Source organism: Gossypium raimondii, chromosome 6 (assembly GCF_025698545.1).
Source record: "Gossypium raimondii isolate GPD5lz chromosome 6, ASM2569854v1, whole genome shotgun sequence".
In the NCBI taxonomy this organism is placed as follows: Eukaryota; Viridiplantae; Streptophyta; class Magnoliopsida; order Malvales; family Malvaceae; genus Gossypium; species Gossypium raimondii.
In genome coordinates, this window is record NC_068570.1 from 35,921,642 (window position 1) to 35,942,830 (window position 21,189).

Consider the following 21,189-nt stretch of genomic DNA (forward strand, 5'->3'; position numbering starts at 1 on the left):
TTGGGTAAAAGAAATGGCCTAAATTTGGCCTATTTCCTATCCACCGAACCTAAGACACAGGCTTGTGTCTCAACCGTGTGTGACACACGACCATGTGACATGGTTATGTGCCCCCTATATGTTTTAAAGGTGGCTCTTCGAATGTTACGTGGCTTAGCAGCCGGCCTGGCACATGGGCGTGTGAGGCCATTTCAAGTGTTACGTGGCCTGGCACACGGGCATGTGGTTTGGCTGTGTGACCCAAGTCAGAGAGTCACACAAGCACGGACACGGGCTGCGACACGCCCGTGTGTCCCTATTTCTAACGTTGCACGGCCATGGACACGAGTGTGTGTCTCAGCCGTGTGAGTCACACGGCCTGGCCATACGGTCGTGTGACCCTTGCAGTGTGAAAGTTTTCTCTTTTTCCATAAAGCTCTACGTGTTTCTGATTTTTTCCCGAATCATTTTTAAAGTGTTTCTAAGGCCTCGAGGGCTCAAATTAGGGACGATATGAACTTGTTTGAATGGACTAAGATATGATTTATTAAATGTTTGGAAATGAATGTTTTTATGTTACAACTTTTTGGTAATGCTCTGTAACCCTATTTCGACGATAGAGACGGGTTAGTGGTGTTACATTCAGTGGTATCAAAGCTACGATTTAGTCGGTTCTCGGGCTTATCGTAGCATGTATGAAGCTTAGAAATACATGTCATTATATAACCTGTGATAGTGTGATGTCTCCTAACTCTAGTGAGATTTGTTTCAGTTTTAGACAGAAATGTTTTCCATCTGAGCTAATTCCGATAATGCTGAAAGTGTTATTCAATTGTCTGATTAAAAAGTTTCTAAGGATGAGTAGAAACTCATGAAGATAAGAGAAAAAGTTCATAATGTTATGTTGATAATGAATGTTATGTTTTGTGTATATATGAAAATCAAATTTAGAAGCTTTACGACCTTCACCCCCTCACCCTCAAAGTCTTATACAACGAAATTCACAAGATTTATGTTGCTTAATCCCATAAGTATAAAATCGAAGAGTTTAGTGGCTGAATGAATAATAATGCGATCAGAGCCGAGAATGAGTTAGCAAGTAAAGAGAATTCTAGAAGAGATATATGATTTTTCTGAAGATCATTTGAGATACACAACATCGTTGTTAAAGAAGAGGTTAATCATAGGTAATCGACTTATTTAAGTATGGTATCTAAAGAACAGATTAACCTAAATTTCTTCTGAATTGATTTCCTTAGTGGAACGGGATAATGTGGGGTTCTTGATGACTTTATTAGTCAGTGGGATAGTGTTTGAATTGCAAAGATATTTGAATGCAGCCTTACAACGATCTCTTCTGGATATTATATATTTTCTTTTAGTCTCACAGGCATATGCAATTGTTTATCTTTAGATGTGATTTTCATCATATGAGAATGCTGGCTAACCATAACATTAGACGGAGGTATTGTTAGTCTGGTTGATTAATAATCGGCATTGCTCTATTTTTCTTTGACATTCTATTCCATTATTTTTAGTAAAAGACTCGAGATAAGACTCATATGATGTTATTTTTCTACTTCTACTGGTTGATGCTCTGATTTATATATATACAATTTATGTTGTCTCTGTCATATTGATTCTAGTGCGTATGAGTGATATTCTTCTTCTGGATTTTTCTTTGGGGTGTCATCGATCTCTTTATAATTCAATATGGGTTGTACTCTCGAAAATTCAGTAGAGCATTACATCTTGGACTTCATTATCTCAGATTTCTTATCATTCTTATTGTCTATTCTATCAACTATGGTTCATCTATAAAGAATACATATTGATTTGAGATAATTATAACTATTACGGTTATAATTCTTAGTTCGATCATGGGAGCAAGGTGATACAAATCTCTGGTTTTTAGAGGTTGTGTTGTTGCACTGGTTGTTACTTGAACCACATTCAGTTTTTCTCTTTTGTTTTAGAATGCACTATTGATGTTGACATTTTGTTCTATCTATACGGTTGAAACGTCGGTCTTATTATAGCACTATGGTTTTAATTCATCTAATGGTTATGGCTCCGGTATGGTTCAAAGTTCTGATGTTAATAATTGAAATAGTTTATTATATGTCCCTTTTCTAACTTTTGTGAAGGGGGTAGGCAACAACAAAAGTATAAATATGGAAGATCAAGCTCAACCTTGCATATTAGTTCTCATTATTTAGGTAATCTCGAATTATGTCAATGAGTCAAGACGGTATGTCATATTTCGTTTGAGTTAATGCAGTTTGTGGTGATCTTTGATTGGTATTCTGAGGGAATTATTATATATTGTATGTCTGGGTTGTCTTGACAACAAGAAGAAAGATTTATTCTGGAATGTTATTATCCGATTGATAAGATTGACTCATTTGTTTTAATCAGAGCGGATTATTCATTTGAAAAATTAATTAAGCTATATGCATTTGAGTTTATCCCCAAGTTCGGAAATAAATTTTGCGCATTCATGGGTAAATTGATGGACAGTCAGAATGAGAGATTCATATTCTAGAAGACATGATATAGAAATATCTCTATCAGATCAATTATAATCGGGAAATTTTTAAAATCGTCTTGATAGTAACAGTTACCACACTTGTATTTAGATGATATTGTTTGAAGTTTTCCATGAAATAGAACGTCATCAGTTAAAAGTTACAGATGCAGATGTGTTGGAAGCATCAATTGGTGTCTCTTATGAAAAGTATGAACTTTGGTTAATCGTCATGAAAATTTAATGTATATGGAATCTTATGATTTGGATTTTCGGATATGTTTCAACAGATGATTGTTGAGAATTTCTCGATAGTTGTGCTACTGATGATAAAGTTATAATAGGAGAGCATCAAAGTTGTACAGTTAAGTCTAGGTATAGTATCAAGTTCTGATATGAGTTCTGAATCAAGATTAGTTATGATTGATTTACTTATGGATTACCATTAAGAAGATGAAAGAAATATTCGATGTGATGGCTATTATCAGGTGAGAAATTTTGAGGACGAAATTTTCGTAAGGGGGAGAGTTGTAACAACCCGTTTTTCTATGCTATCGAAAATAGTGGATTTGGGGCCAAAAATCAAACGAGTAAGTTCGTAAATATTATTATCTAATATTTATGAGTCAAATATGGTTTTAGAAAGGTCTTTGATTTGGTAATTTATGTTATATAAATGATTTATTAAGTTCTAGTGGTAAGACCCTAAAGTCAAGTGGTTTTAGAAAATAAGGTATCAGGACCTCGTTACTATAAACCGAGCTATAAATATTTTTATAAATATTTACGGAGTGTTATTAAGGTTGTATTAAATTTTCGTTAAGAAATTTTAATGTTTCGATAGTTAATTAAACAAAAAGGACTGAATCGTAAAAGTTGAAAAAGTTAATCGCTATTAGTTTAAAAGTGTTAATTGATTAAAGAATTATAATTGAATAGCCTTAATGGATAAATTAACCATCTTTAAAATTATTGGGATGATTGATGCTTTAATTTCTTTTAATTTTAAAGTTTTATATGTTATTTTATTATTAAAATAAAAAAATTAAAGGTTAATAAAATAAGAAAACATAATAGTTTCTTCTCCATTTGGTTTTGTTCATCACCGAACCACCATGGGAGACTTTGAATTTTTTCTAACCATGTTTCCTTGCATGTAAGTGCCTAAGCTATCCGTTTTTACTAATTTTGATATTTTGAGATCGTTGCAACTAGGTCCAGCTAGCTCGTACCTTCAATTTTGAAACTGTTAAAGATTTTGAATGTTTCCATTGCTAAATATTTGTGATTTTAGATCTTAAATGATGAATTTGAGGTATTAGTTGTTATTTATTAGTATTTTATTAAGTGATTTTGATGAATTTAACGATTAAGGATTAAATTGTTAAAATAGTAAAAATACAAGGACTAGATGTAAAATTATTATAAATTTGGGATGTATTGGATGCTAGTAACATACGGATGGTATGAATTTTGAATGAAAATGGTTAATTTGCATGTTTTAGGCTCAATGACTAAATTGAATAAAAATGAAAAGTTAAGGGCAATATTTTAAAATGGTCAAAAAGGACTAAATTGCATAAAATTGAGTGATTTTTCTATCTAAATTAAGAAATTTAATGAAATTATTAATTTAGATCAAGATCGAGTGGAAAATCGAGGAGAATGGAAAATCACCAAAAAGTCCTTGTACTTTGACATTTCTGCAATTTAGCCAGGTAAGTTCGTATGAACTATAATTACTTTAATGTTGATTAAATTGATTGTTCATGTGTTGTTATAATGTAAATTATTGAATATATATGTTATTATGCAATTTATCATGTCATGAAACGATGGAAATCGAACGACGTATGACGATTATCGAGCCCCGTATGAACCTTAGGAATTTGTAGGATACAAATGACATGTCATTAGGGTTATCATGTTTTCGGGTGCTGGTCCTGGATGTCCTACTGGTGGTTGAGGTTTGGCATTTGTTGTAGATACTCCACACCTCGTGTGAGCAATGATATAAAGGAAAGGAAATGTTATAGTTATATGCTAGAAAACTTAGTGTGAGCTATCCCGCATATCCAATGATATTCTAAACGTTTCAACAGGCATGAAAAGGGAAAGGAATGGTATGTGTTCAAATGAACTATGTCATGAAATTAGAAAAGGGAAAGGAATGGTATGTATTCAAATGAACTATGTTATGAAATCATGAAAAGAATTGAAATGAAAAGTTTATATGGAAGTATGTTATGTTCATGGAAATGATGCATTCAAAAGAAGTATGTTCATGTACAATTAGTTCATCTTATGTTAATTCAAGTGAATTATGAATTGATGAACTAACATGTGTTGTTAATGTGCTTAGGCTTGTGCTAGCTTGTGGTTATGATTGATGTTTATGCCTATGCTTTGTACTATGCATATGAAACAGGTAAGAAAATAAGAATGAAACGATTATTATGATGTTATAAGAGGTTTGATATGATAAATGATGTACTTATATGTGAGAAGTCCAATTATGTTAGGCCATGGAATAATTTACCTATATCATGGATAAATACACTAATTAGTGAAATGATAATGTTGTTTAGGCTTATGCTAAGCATTTGGAATGGAAGGAAAATAAGTAAATAGAATGATTCATAATCTTATGAAAAGGTTTGATGATTTTGTATTAAGACTTATAAATCCCAATATGTTATATATGAAAAGTATATGTGATGTTGATGAATATACTCAATTGTGAGTTGAATGGTGTTCAATAGGTTTATACTAAGTTTAAAGTATTGGTGTTAACCTATGTATTATAGTATTGAAGTGATAAGTTATGTTTCATGTTCTACGAGCTTACTAAGCATACATTGTTTCTGTATTTATTTTCCTTTACTTTATAGATTATTAGAAGATCGATTGATTTGGAAGCTTTTCGGAGATCTATCACACTATTCAGAGATTATGTCAGTAGATTTTGATGTTTTAATCAATGTTATAATGGAATCTATAGGTGGACTTATGGTTTATGTTAGTTGATGAGTTTGGCATGTATATGTCATTTTGGTTGATGTAACCTTTGGTATTTTTGATGCCTTGTTGATGTGTGTTGTTTTGACAATGTGATAATGTATGTTTGAATGGATAAAGTGATAGGTGATGAATTGACCTCAACATGGTCAAGTTATTATATGCTTTAGAAAGGTGTAAGATTGAAATATGGTATGCATATATGTTGTTTGTCGGTACCATTTGGAAATGGCTAGATTTGTGTTATTTATATGGTTTTGACGCATGTGAGAAATTGTAACAGCCCGATTCTAGGCCTAGTCAGAACAGTGGTTTGGAGACCACAAATTTGACGAGGGAAAATATAATTATTATTATATTTTTATGGTCTACAATTTCACGGAAAAATTTCGTGAAAATTTCGTTCGAAAATTTTGACATTTGGGCACTCAATTTAGTCAAAAGGATTAAATTGTAAAAAGTGTAAAAGTTGGGTTCTATATGTTAGAGGTGTCCAATTGCTATGAAACTTTAAATTGGTGGCCCTTATGTGGTAATTAGACCATTAGTTAATTGATGGACAAAAATGGGCATAGAATTAGTGAAATAATTTTTTTAAGTAAGGGTATTTTAGTCATTTGGTAATAAAAAGAAATAAAATGGGAAAAAGATGGAAAAATGGTGTCATTTTCTCCATAGTTGCTGCCAAATTTTAAGGGACACCATAGCTAGGGTTTCTTTGCTTTTTCAAGCTCATAGTAAATGCATCCTAGCCCCGTTTTTAATGTTCTTTGCATTTTTGAAATCCTCGTAGCTCGGTTTAGCTATTTCTACCATTAATTCATTTTAGGGTTGATATTTGGAAAAATACCCATAGGTGAAATGTGTTTATTTTGCTGTTTTATGGTAGAATATGAAGCTAGGAATTATGTTAAACAACTTTTGTGAGTTTAAGTGAAAACATGTAAATTGACAAAATCGGTAAAAATATTTTATGTTCATAAGTACATGTTAGAGTGAGAATTTGATATTGCCATAGAAGGAAAACGTGTTCAGCATGTTGTAAAACATAAGAATAAGGAGTGAAATTTAATTTTCAAGCTTGGGGACAATTTTAATTATGCAAAAGTTTAGGGATAAAATCGTAATTTTGACATAAGTTGAGTCGAAGCTTGTTTTAATAAATGTGAATGTTAAACAAGCTCAATTTGCTGTTATAGATCAAGAAAGATGAGAAGTCAACCTTAATCGGGGAAAAGAGAAGATTGGGGATTAAATTCCAAAATCTTTACATTTTTATCGAGGTAAGTTGTATGTAATTAATACATTGTTATAATTATTTTATTATATTTCGTGACAATATATGCGAAAGGGTTGGATATGAAATAGTTATATTAAAGATAGAAATTTGAAATTGATAGTTGATTTGTTTAAAATCAGCTTGGTTTATGGATATACCAACTGCAAGTAATGGTTGAAGTGATTTAAATTGAATTATTAAATTGATTATGGAGTTCAGTGGAAAGATTGATATTATAATGTGCTATGGAGAAATTGTAAATTATTGGACAGTAAGAATCTTTGTGGAACTGTCGGAATGGTAAAGATTTGAATAAGGTATCAATGAACACGTGTGTAGTATTGTGTGAAGGCTACTACGTGTATCGATAAATAATGGTCACATGTGTAGTACTAAGTGAAGGCTACAATGTGTACCAAGAAGCTTTGGTCACGTGTGTAGTACTGTGTGAAGGCTACTACGTGAATCGATAAATAATGGTCACATGTGTAGTACTAAGTGAAGGCTACAATGTGTACCGAGAAGCTTTGGTCACGTGTGTAGTACTGTGTGAAGGCTACTACGTGAATCGATAAATGATGGTCACATGTGTAGTACTAAGTGAAGGCTACTATGTGTACCGAAAATCTTTGGTCACGTGTGTGGTACTATGTGATGGCTACTACGTGAACCGTAAAACTTGATCACATGTGTAGTACAATCTGAAGGCTAGTACATGAACCGTAAAACTTGATCACGTGTGTAGTACTATCTGAAGGCTACTACGTGTATCGAGTGATAAAAGTAACATGGGTAGTACTGTGTGAAAAACCCCAAATATTTATTGTTATACCGACATGTTCAATGAGATATGAGTCTGTGATTGGAACGTGATAAGTTGCGAAAGAGTGACTGAAGTGATGAAGTCTTGTATTGTGTTATAAAATAAATGGTTTTAGTGCTATGTGAATGAGGGATGTTGGAATAGAATAGATTTGGATAGTGACAGTGATGTTAGTTTGAAACATCACCAAAAATTATAGAAATTGAGTTAGTGGTTGAATAAGACAAGAAACTAAAGCTTAATGAGTCTACTTTCACATAAAACAGAAAAAATGGCTAAAGAAGTTATATATTTTGAGATATTGGAATTTTAGTGAGACAAGTTCTGAATGATTTCAAAATCCTCTGTTCTGAGTTTTTAAAATCACTAAAAATTGTAAAAAAATAATTATGTTTTTCGATTTACATTATTAAATTTCTTATTGAATCTATTTTCAAAATAAATAAGTGGGAACATCATTTGAACTCTGTACTAAGAGATAACTGACTTTTAGTGAAGAGAGGTCAGAAGTGTCAAGTAGTGAAACAGGGGAATATTTAGAGAATAAACTGTACTAATTGGATGAACCAAAAATTCTAAAAATTTTATGGTAAGATGGTATTTGAGTCTAGTTTTAGCGAAAATTTACGAGTCTTAATTTGGAGTTTCGTAGATCCGAATAAAAATAATTTAGTGACTGTGACGCAAAGTAACAGTTTGCTGGAAATTGAATAGATAATAGATTTATGTGTGATAAAAATTATATTATATATGGTATCATGCTAGAAATTTTTTTATCAATTACATACATACTTACTAAGCTATAAGCTTACTCTTCTTTATTTTTCCCTTGTTTTATAGTGATATTAATCAGCTCGGGAATTGGACGGGGTCAGAACATCATCCACAGTATCATCATCATCTTTTGGGTATTTTGCAACCAATACTTTGAAAAATGGCATGTATAGATGACTTAATGTAATGAGGTTTAAAATGTTGGTGTATATTAATTGATAATTTGTTTCCTTAAACTATTAACAAAGTAATTAGAATGTTGTAGATGGATAAATTGTGTTTGAACATATAATTGTATTTGGTTGAAATATTAAAGTTGTTTGAAATTGTGTTTCGAGAATTTGCAGGAGGAATTGAATGTTTATGAAAAGGAATTATGTCAAAATTTTTGTAAAAAAAAATTTCAGATCGTTTGGTAACACTTCTTACTTTGTTTCGATGATGAATACGGGTAAGAGGTGTTACAGAAATAGTCCAAATGGTAATGTTACTTTGACATGGCATGAATCTAGTAAGGTATGGTTGAAATGTGTAAATTGTGATATGATTTGATATGGAAATAAGTTAGTTGATGAATGGTTAAATATACACATGTTTAGGTATGTTTGTTACATTATGCTTGAGGTGTCTTTTAGCATATTGGTTGTATGGATCAATAACCTTTTGAATTGGTCTTATTATGCATGTTTTAGGTATGTTTTAAGGGTTGATTGAAATTGCAAATGCCTTGTAGGTGCGTTTTTAAACTGGGTAAAAGAAATGGCCTGAATTTGGCCTATTTCCTATCCACACAACCTAAGACACAGGCTTGTCTCTTAGCCGTGTGTGACACACGACCATGCGACATGGCTGTGTTGTTTGAAAGCTACAAGGCCTAGCACACAAGTGTGTGAGGCCATTTTGAGTGTTTCACGGCCAAGCACACGGGCGTGTGGCTTGGCAGTGTGACCGAAGTCAAAGAGTTACACGGGCACGAAATGTTTGGAAATGAATGTTTTTATGTTACAGTTTTTCGGTAATGCTTTGTAACCCTATTTTGGGCAACTGGTACGGGTTAGGGGTGTTACACTATTCATGTTATTGATTGTTGAATTTTGTGTCTTTGCTACTAAATTCATTTCATAAATCTCATTTCATACTTGGCATTTAGATTAAATTGCATTAGAAATCATTTTGCATTTACATAATTTAACTTAGCTTAATCATCATCACTCAAAATATTATGCTTTTATCACCAGATTGTTAACTCTAATTTTACAATTAATTGATTGACATACACAGTCTCTGTGGAGACGATAACTCTTTTACTTACTTATTACTTGATAACGATTGTGTACACTTGCACAAACTGAGCGTTACAAACAACTCCCTTACCCTTATAAAAATTTCGTCCTCAAAATTTCATACCTACGAAGAGATAAGGATATTGTTCTCTCATTGTGCTTTCTCTCTCCCACGTAGCCTTTTCAACTTTATTGTTCTGCCATAGTAATTTAACCAAGGGAATTTCCTTATTTTTGAGCATCTTGATTTATTCAGGATATAAATAGGCCCTTTTGTGTAAGAAAAATTTTGCTCCACCTCTAATGGCTCTAATTTTACTACATGATCTAGATCCAAGTGATATCTTCGCAGCATCAACACATGGAACACATTGTGAATCTTAGACATTTTTGGTGGAAGAGCTAATCGATATGCTACTGGCCCTATGCATTCCAAAACTTCCTAAGGTTCGATGATTCTTGGGCTAATTTTCCCCATTAACCTAAAGCGAATAATCTTCTTCCAGGGTGAAACCTTAAGAAATACCTTGTCGCCAACTTCATAGGATACATCTTTCTTTTTTCCATCTGCGTATGCTCTCTAGTGATCTTGGGCAATCTTTAAGTGGTTCTTGATAATCATTACTTTCTTGATCGTAACCTTGTTGAATTAGCAGTAATATATACATCGGTGCATAGTTTCATCTTTCTTCTTTATAAACAAAATTAATGAACCCCAAGGTGGCACACTAGGCTTAAAAAATCCCTTACTGTAAGGAGTACACGATATAGGAGCTATTCCAAGCTACAGATCAATCAAAAACTCTTATCTCTCTTAGGAGGCATCCAAGGAAGCTCCCTAGAAAACACATTTACAAACTCTCTAACCATAGGAACTTGCCTAATCTCACTTCTAGATTGAGACGAGTCCATGATGTAATCCAGATAAGTATTTGCCCCCTGAACAACCATTTTTTTGGCAAGCATTGCATAAATAATTCTATTTGCCAATCCAATTTGCTTAATAGACATCACTATCTCTTTACCCTCAGCATTTACTAGGTGTACACTCCCAGTTCGACAATCACCCATGGCATTATGTCTGGTCAACCAATCTAATCCAAAAATGGCATCAAACTCATGAAAACTCAGCAACAACAAGTCAGCCAAAAATACATGCTCGCCAAAAGACAATAGACAATTCCTGATCAACTTATTCACTACATTACTTTGACCCTAATAGTTTGTTACAAGCACATTTTTTTCAGAGTACTCTATCTCAAGATTAAGACCCTCTATAACCTTAGTACAAATGTAAGAATGAGTAGACCCTGGATCAATTAAAGAATAAATACTATTGCTAAGAAAAGAAAAGATACCAGTTATAACCTCAGGTAGATTCGCATCTTCCTTAACTTTCAGCACAAAAGCTCGAGTTGATGCACCAGAACTTGACTTACTAAAATTATTCCTTTGTGATCCCTGAATTGAACTAGATTTAGCTGCCATCTCGGATCTATTCTTATGTTGAAACTTTTGTGGGCTCTTGACTGACTGCGCAGTGCTAAATTCAAGCTTAGATGAGCAATCCTTAACCAAGTGATCCCTGGATCCACAACCAAAACAGGCTCTTAATTTCTTCCATCACTCACCACTATGATTTCTACCACAATAATCACATTCACTTTTTACCATTTTGGAACCACTAGAACTTGCCATAGACGCAACTGATTATTGAATCCTTCACATTTATAGCCTATGATGATCTATGAATCCTTTCTTGAAGCTAAAATTAGTTGGTACTTAGGTTTCTTAAAACTAGATAGAGGTGAAGGACTTGATCTACCTCTCTTCATTCTTTTTCTGTCGAACTTCTTACTTTTATCTCTAATAATCGATTCCATCTTGTGGGCCTTAGTGATAACTCTTGAAAAGAGTTATATTTCATGCCTTTAGACCTAGCTAATTTCTTGTACTTAGGTACATTTAGTTGCATTTTAGGACATTTCATTTGTATTTTCATCATTTCATTTGGAGCTTGGATTGTGTTTAAATATTAGGTACTTTTAATCATTTGTGGTAGGGTTGTGTTCGTTGGTTTGGTAGGTGCAGGTTGAAGAATAAGAAATAAAGGAGTGAGGGTTTGTCGGGGCAAAGAGGTGGACATTCTGTTAGTAGGAATGCCGTGGCAATGCCAGGAAGACTAAGTCAGCACTTTACGATATCAATCTTAGCCCAACTGTACTTGTACCAGAAAAATTTGTCAAAAAAAGAAGGAAGAAAATCCCATGTTGTTGGTTTTTATCCTAGAAAAAAGAATTTAAAAAGAAGATAATCTTGGGTTGTTGAAAAAAGAATTAAAAAAAAAAGAGAAGATAAACATGATTTGTTGGATTTTCCCTAGGGAAAAAGTTATAAAAAGCCAAAGGAGGAAAAACTTAACGATGAAAAGCAGAGAGGGAGAGACCCTTAGGCAAGAATAAAGGGCAGGGGCTAAGTAGTGACGGGAAGAGAAAGACGAAGGCAGTCCCTCTCAGCCATTGCAGGCCACTGTTCTACTGGAGTGTAAACTGGACACGCGAAATGTAACACCCCAAAATAGGGCCTAAGAGTTTTAAGGGTATTTTAAGAATTTTAGCCTTGGAGTGTTCGAAATTCTGTGACATGGTTTATCAGTAATGTTTTTTATTATGATTTTTAGAAAATTAAATCAATTTCTGAAAATGAGTTTTAAATACCTTTAATTTTGAAAATAGGACTGATTTATAAAAAAGTCAAAATTGAGAGTTTTTATGAAGCAATTTAACTAGATTTTAAAATCCAAGCTAAATAACCTCTCTTCAGCAAGTTAATTCATGTAAAAACTACCCAAAATTTGTGTTTGTCATCCCTTGATTCTCTCTTACTATTTCAATCAATTTTAAACTCCAAATCATAATTCCTTTTTATTTCAATCAACCTTTAAGTTATAAAGCTTTATAAAAACTAAGAAAATCACCAAAAAACTTCATCATCTACATCATTTTCTCCAAACGTGAGTTTTTTTTCAAATTTTCGTCAAAGCTCATTTTTCTTCCATCGAAGGTAGCCATTCGACTTTCTATGAGTGTTAAATGATATCTAGTCCCTTAAACTGAATTTGTAGCCATTGAAACACATGTTTTAAATAAAAGTTAAAAATCGGGTCTTTAATGGTGAATTTTAGGTTTGTGGATAAAAACTTGGTTTTAAAGTGTTTTTCAATTGGCTTTAACATGATTAGAAGGTTTCTAAACTTACTTTGAAGTTTCAATAAAGATTTCTCGAGTTTTAATGAAGTTTTGAAAAATAGCCATAAAACATGTCAAAAAAGTCAATATATTAAATTGAGTAGTTTTGAATAGTTTAAAGGTTGAGTATTAGTCGTAGGTGAATTATAAGATGAACGAAATTGATTTTAGGTGAAAATATTAAGTATAGATTGAGATATTCAAATTTAAAGTTTGCTATATTATAAGTTTCGGTTACATGAGAATTTAGTTTAGGCTTATGTTTTGTATGCTTATAATGAGTCCTTGGCTGATTTTTGGATGTATTGTTGTGTGAATTTGTTGTGTTGAAGTTTCAGATTCAATAAACCTTCTACGAGTAGAGATAAAGGCAAGGAAAAGCTAGTTTGAGCTTTCGGATTTTAGATGAAAGCGTACTCGGTGAGCATTTGGAATAATTACTTTTGGACATGATTCAATGCGTTATTTGGGAATTTAGTAGTAGCCTAAACCCCTACTCTAAATTTTGAGTGTAAGCTTTCTCATACCTATGTTTATCTTGTGAATTATATACTTATGTGAATGTGAATATGTGATATGTGGATATGATAACTATTGTGAAAGTGCAAATGTGTACATGTTATGTATCTGTTAGTGACAGTGTTTTGCTAATGATGCAAATATGCAGTGATTGTGCACGGATAATCGATAAGTGATATGTGTTTGATTTCAGATATTTTGGCCTTATGATTATTGAAACCGTTGGATATATAGTTGGCATGCCATAGGATTATGAGTACTCACCTATAAGTACAATGATTTTAGGAGTTGAGGCCTTGAGACATGTTGGAGGGATAAGGGAATGTGAGCTAAGCTCCATTCAATGAGATATGTGAGGGGAAATAAGGAAAGTTTTAGCTTTATGCTTCACTTTTGGGACATGTTTAACTTTATGAGTCTATGTTTGGTGTGTTGGAGATCCGCGTATCCGATGAGTGATGATAAAGCTCACTTTTATGTTTCTTAGCTCAAGTGCCAAACTATCTTAAAATGTATATATGTGTAATGTGATATATGTCTAAATGAGTACGTGGTTGCTATGCAAATTTATCTTAAATTATGAATATGTGTGTATTGTGATTTGTTTTTATATGATATGTGACCATTATGCAATTTATCTATAAACATGTTTTTGAGTATTGTGATATATACTTAAATGTTATGTGATTATATGAGTATTGTGATATATGCTTAAATGTTATGTGATTATATACGTATTGTGATATATGCTTAAATGTTATGTGATTATATGTGTAATGTGATATACGCTTAAAGGTGAATATGTTTGCTATGTAAAAGAGCTAATAATAATGCACGAGTAAGTATATTATGACACTAAAGTTGGAACTGTGAAGGTGATGCTATATGGTTGTTTCATTAATTTTTGATGAATTGTTTGCATGGTAGTTGTTCTAGGCATTCACCGAGCTTGCTAAGCTCACTCACTTCATTCTTTAACCATTGCAGATAAGTAGTGTTGGTGCGAGCGGTGTGGCTTTCAAGGGAGTGATCCAAGTCGATCATTTAGCTTTTATTAGTAGGTGTTCTATGCTTATTTATGTTTGGGGAATAAAGGCAATGTGATAGGCCAATGTGATAGATTTTATACCGATTTATTAAGACATATTGGGGATTATTTGTATATTGCGTATGTTTGAGAAGCTTGTGAACTTGGACATGGTGTTTGGTTTATTGTTTAGACATTTTGATGCATATGTGACTAGGTGAATGAAGCATGATGTTTAGGGACTAAGTTTGAATGACTTAAATGCTCTTATATGCTGAATTTTTGTAACCTAAAGTAGAGGTATCGATATAATGCTTTTAGAACGATACCTTTGTATTTTCGAAAGTGCAGGGACTCAAAGTGTCACCTTGGTATCTATACCTTGGACCAAGTATTGATACTCATGGTGTATTTATTGATACCTTGCGAAAGGTACCGATATTTTTTGATGTTTTGAAATTTGGCGAGAAACATAATGGTAGTTTGGTATCGATTTTCTAGGTGGTATCAATAACATTTTAAGGAAATATCAATACCATAGAGGCAGTATCGATACCAATGTAACATTTTTGGAAAATTTTGCTAAGTGGTCCCAATGCTCGAGATATGTACATTTTATGTTTGTTTGTCGTATGTTAGTATGATTAAATGCTAAACTAAGCTTGCATGACTTGATATTCTCATAAATGCTAGAATAATTAAAGTAAAACAAAACTTCATGTATTTAAACTCTAATAATTACGAGGAAATTGATGTGAGTGGGTGGTGTGACATCCCGTATTCAGCTTAGAGACCAGACTGGGTATAGGGTGTTACATGGAAACTGGCTTCCGGAAGGCATCTATATTTTTACTTTTTTCTTCCATGAATTATGAAAATGGTGTTGGATGTTATTTTCGTTTGGAATTCTATGTGCCAACCGATGAGCTAAATCTTATTGGGTTGGGATTACATGATGAAACTTTTATTTTCTTTAATGCTTGAAGCATAGATCCGATTTAATTTACTGTTTCATTCACTTGTTTTTATTTCTAAATTGTATGTGTGCTATCTCTAGACATAGATGACTATTGGCATGCCCATAAACTAAATCTAATTTGAAAAGGTTGGATTAATTGGATCGTTACTTGCAGTAGACATAGATGATTGTTGGCATCCCTAGATATGATATGAGCAAGTACTAGACCGATACTTGTAGTAGACTCTAGACATAGAGCAACGTTCATACAAATGGAAAATAATGTAGGGTATCATATTAAGGCCTATAGACACGGGTAAGATAACTTGAGGTTTTTGCTCTCAAAAGAAGCAGACCATTTTAGAACTCTTCTGAGCAATAATTTGAGTATGATTTTGCTGAGGCGTTATTGATAGTTAGGGCATATTCTTAGTAATTTCGACCATCCAAATCAACATCAAATATCATTTATTCTGTGTCGTTGTATCTTTACCATATCATTCTTAGTTATTTATTTGTTCATGTACATAATATTCCTGTAGTAATTCTCATAATTGCCATTACATTTCTAATCTTAGTTTGCCATAGCATTTCCAAGTATTCATTAATTCCACATATTGCATATATCACTATTCCTTTAATTGCCACTGCATACTTATCGTTGTTTTTGCCATAGCATTAATCGCATTTTACTATAATAACCTGACCACTTTTATGCCTCAATCTGATCCTCATGGGAACGATACTCACTCATCACATTATTACTTGATTCGAGGTGAATACTTGCACAAATTGCGTATCATTTCACACACAACAAGTTTTTGGCGTCATTTCTGGGTATCGACAATTTGGTGAAATTTGGTTCGGTTATTTTACTTAGTAGTTTTATTTAACTTAGTGTATTTACTTTTTACAGGTTTGCCATTAGTGCATAAGAAGAGGCATTCCTACTAACAAAGAGTATCCTTTTGACCCAGAGATTGATAGAACTTTGAGAAGAAGGCGAAAAGAACTAAAAAAATGACTAGAAATGGGAATGACCCCGGGCTCAATGCTAATCTAAATGGTCTTGGTCTCAATAATAATCCAAATGGTTAGGATGTTAATCCTCCTATTCGTCAGGTGATAGATGACCGAGACAGACCCATTTGAGAGTATGTTGTTTCAATTTTGGATTATTTGAATCTAGGGATGTCAGGCCACAAATATAAGCTCAGCAGTTTAAGTTGAAACTAGTAATGTTTCACATGTTGCGAACAATAGGACAATTCAGTGATTACCAACTGAAGATCCAAGACTGCGTATAAGAATTTTTCTAGAGGTTTGTGACTCATTTAGACAACAAGGTGTTCCTAAAGACGCACTGCGACTTAAATTGTTTCCATATTCTTTAAGAGATCGTGCAAAAGCGTGGCTGAATGCTTTGCCGTTATGAATAGTGGCATCATGGAATGATCTTCGCCAAAGGTTTTTGCTATGGTATAATCCCCAAAATATGAATGCCAAGCTCAGAAGTGACATCATATCTATTCGACAATCAGAGGATGAAACATTATATGAAGCTTGGGAATGGTTTCAAGATTTAATTCGGAAATGTTTGATGCATGGATTTCAGCACTAAACTTAGATGGAAATATTCTATAATGGGTCGAATGTACATACGAGAATGGTAGTTGGTGCATCAGCCAATGGTACGTTTCTGGATAAATCTTACGACGAAGCATATGAGAGTTTGGAAAAGATTGCCAACAATGACTATCAGTACCCTACCACAAGATTTTGGAAGTAGAAGAAGTTGTCGGTACCATGGAGCTCGACGGAATTACTTTGTCGACAACCCATGTATCTTATTTGGCTAATATGATCAAAATAACGAATAATCCCACTACAGTTCAAGAGAAGAAATCGACCAAGTTGTTAAGTGTTTATTGCGGTGAAGACCATGTGTTTGATGAATGCCCATAAAATCCAGCATTTATGTGCTACATGGGTAATTTCAATTGGAATAATAATCCCTATTCCAATACCTATAATCTAAGGTGGAAGTAACAACCAAACTTTAGTTGGAATAATCATGGTACTGGGAATTTTCATAATGCCGGAAGACAAAATGCCATTAGAACACCACTTAGTTATAATCATCCTATGCCGAGGCAAAATGCTCAGCAAGGTCAAGTATCATCTTCAAATTCTATTGAATCATTGTTGAAGGATTATATACAAAATATAATATTGTGATTAAGAGTTAAGCTAACGCTTAAAAATCAGGTGGGGCAAATAGCTAACGCTCTAAATTCAAGGCCACAAGGAGCATTGCCAAGTGATACTAAAAATTCAAGAACCCAAGGGAAGAAGCAGTGCAATGCCATCACTCTTAGAAGTGGGACTCAGTTGGATGAAGTTGTTCAAGATGCCACGGTAGAAGAAGGCAAATCTAGTCGCAATCAATAAAAGATCTTAGAGCCTACTGAGAAGCATACAACACCTGAAAAGGTAAGCAGAAAATGTTGTGGCAGAATCAGATCATGTTGCCAACAAAAATTCCACAACAAAACAATATTAGCAACCTGAAGGACAACCACCTTTACCTTTTCCTTAACGATTCTAGAATTCTAAATAGGGTATTCAGTTTAAAAGATTTTAGATGTTTTGAAGCAACTCCACATCAACATACTGTTAGTGGAAGCTTTGGAGTAGATGCCTAATTATGTGAAATTTATGAAAGACATACTGTCAAAGAAGCGTAGATTAGGAGAGTTTAAGACTGTTGCTCTCACTAAAGGGTGCAAAACAATGTTGATGAATAAACTACCTCCAAAGTTGAAGGATCTAGGGAGTTTCACTATCCCCTATTCAATTGGAAATCATTATGTTGGTAAGACGTTATGTGATTTAGGAGTGAGTATAAATCTAATGCCTATGTCTATTTTCAAGAAGCTAGCAATTGGGAAAGCAAGACCTATGGTTACGTTGCAACTGGCCGATCGATCCTATGCCCATTCGAAAGGTAAAATTAAAGACGTACTGGTAAGGGTAGATAAATTTATCTTTCCTACAGATTTCCTTATTTTAAAATGTGAAGCTGACCATGATGTGCAAATTATTCTTGGAAAACCTTTTCTTGATACTGGCAAGACTTTAATGGATGTGCAGAAAGGTGAATTGACCATGGGGATGAATGATCAACAGATCACATTCAATGTATTTAATGCCCTGAAATGTACTGATGAGAATGAAGAATGTCGAGCCATTGACTGGATGGAAACAACAGTAGAAGAAGAATTCCCAAGATTTTGCCACAACAATTTCTATAGTCATGAAGATTCATTTGAGTGGAGACCCTTGTGCACTTTGCTGGAGCAAAATAGACCTTACAATTTTGATGAACAATGCTTGGTAGCTTATGTATATCTGCATGGAGTTGTTGATGTCAAGGACATGGAAACGGAGGACCCATTTAAAGTTAATGGACAACACTTGAAGCACTTCTGGGGTGCTCATGTAGAACGAGACAAATAGTCCATTGATCTTCAAGATGTTTAACTTCAACTTCTTGAAAATTCTTTTTATTTTTATTTTATTTTGTCGATTTAAACTTCTCTTACTTATTTTATTTACTTTGGTTAATAAACTGTAGGAGGGGAAGGGGTCAGTGATGCAGAGCCTGTTGAGTCAAATCTTGCCAATGAAGAGAATGTGCCCAAAGCTCTGGAGGAAGAACCAGAGGAAACATAATATATCAGAATTGAGACTGATTGTAAGGATGAAGAGGAAGCAAATCCCTTAGTTGCACCACTAGTGGATTGCACTATAGTTCTTCTACCTCCTTCTATTGAACTGTAATTGCCTAAGACTGTGACATCGATCACTTGATTGATGAGCTCACGAGACTGATAAGGATGGCACTGAACTAAACCCAATGAAAAGGAAGCACAGGTACAAGGTTACTGCTCGTAAATCAACCCGTCAGACAGAATGAAGTATCTACAATGCAATCTATACAAGGAAAGTTTTCTTTTTCTTTCATACATATTGCATTGTATATATTTTGCCATGACATTGTCTGTAAATAGATAGTTTGCATATATCTATTTATGCATTGAGGACAATGCATCTTTTAGGTTTGGGGTGTATTGTGCATTTAGGTTGCATTACGTATCTAGTATGTATGTTCATCCTAGTATAGTTAAGTTGTTTGCCAATGCCATGTGATTATTAAGTATTGTTTTATCTACAAGAAGTCCAATCTTTACTCGTGATGTTCAGTGATGAGCTTATATTCTTCAGTATATCTAGAACATGTGATAGTGGATGAGGCGAGTTTAGCTTATGTTAGATTGTGTGAAAATTAATTCTTAAAAATGAGATGTCCTATCCTCAATATTTTCCTTTTTAGAGCGAGTGTTTTTTTATAAACTTAGGATTTTTGAAGCCAAACTAAGCCACTTGCCATGACATTACTTAAATAAAGGACAGTAGGCATTCCAATGCTTAGAATTGCTGAGCAAGTTAGTACCACTTTGTTTGCTCCATCCATCTTTTTAGTCAAAAGCCTTAGCTTCAAGAGTGATTTATATTTAAATTGTGACATGATTGAGTACTAGGTAATTTGATGTACACTCCATTGTGATTATCAAGTAAAAGAATTTTGTGACATGCTAAATCCCCTAATCTTATAAAAGAAAAGAAGAAGAGAAAAAGAATTACAAATAAATATCTTGAAAAGGCTGTGAGCGAGGGTTACAAAATGACTTGAGTTTAGGTAACAAATGAACTGAGTGCATTATGAGATATTTGCTATGGCCAGAAAGCATAAATGAGTACTTAGGAAATATTTTTTAGGGACAAATTTTCTATAGTACCTTTGTTGAAGCGTACCTTTGACATTCGACCAAGTTTTTAGAGAAAGAAGACTGCTGAGAACTGATGTATATGTTGTTCTTTTAATAGATTAACAATACAAGATAGTTATATGCAAGGGCAAAAGTTTGTGCATTCATGCATTCATATGTGTTTTTCTTGAAGACAAGTAATAACTTAGGTTTGGAGGTGTGGTAACTCTTGAAAAGATTTATATTTCATGCCTTTTGACCTAGCTAATTGCTTGTACTTAGGTACATCTAGTTGAATTTTAGGACATTTCATTCGTATTTTCATCATTTCATTAGGATCTTGGATTGTGTTTAAGAATTAGGACTTTTAATCTCTTATGGTAGGGTTGTGTTTGGTGGTTTGGTAGGTGCGGCTTGAGGAACTAGAAATAAAAGAGTGAAGGTTTGCCGGGGCAAAGAGTTGGACATTTTGTCAGTACAAATGCTGTGGCAATGCTAGGAAGACCAAGTTTGCACTTTATGCATATCAGTCCCAACCCAACTGTACTTGTACCAGAAAAATCTATCAAAAAAATAGGGAAGAAAATCTTGGGCTATTGGTTTCTATCCTAGAAAAAATAATTTAAAAAGAAGATAATCTTGGGTTGTTGAAAAAATAATTTTTTTTAAAAGAAAGAGAAGAAAAACATGGGTTGTTGGATTTACCCTAGGAAAAAATCTATGAAAAGGAGGAAACCCTTAACGACAAAAAAAAGAGAGGGAGGGATCCTTAGGTAAGAATAGAGGGTAGCGACTAAGTAGTGACTAGAAGAGGAATATGAAGGAAGCCCCTTTCAGCTATCGCAGGACACTGTGCTGTTGGAGTGTGAATTGGACATGTAACAACTCGATTTTGGGCCTAGTTGGAACAGTGTTTTTGGGA

General features: G+C 33.6%; 1 non-coding gene across 1 annotated transcript; it reads right to left on the reverse strand.

The window, feature by feature from the left end:
* Positions 1-16,939: 16,939 nt before the first annotated feature.
* LOC128042167 (small nucleolar RNA R71) lies at positions 16,940-17,046 on the reverse strand. Its single transcript, XR_008197373.1, has one exon. It is a non-coding gene; the product is annotated as a small nucleolar RNA R71 (small nucleolar RNA).
* Between the last annotated feature and the right edge of the window lie 4,143 nt (positions 17,047-21,189).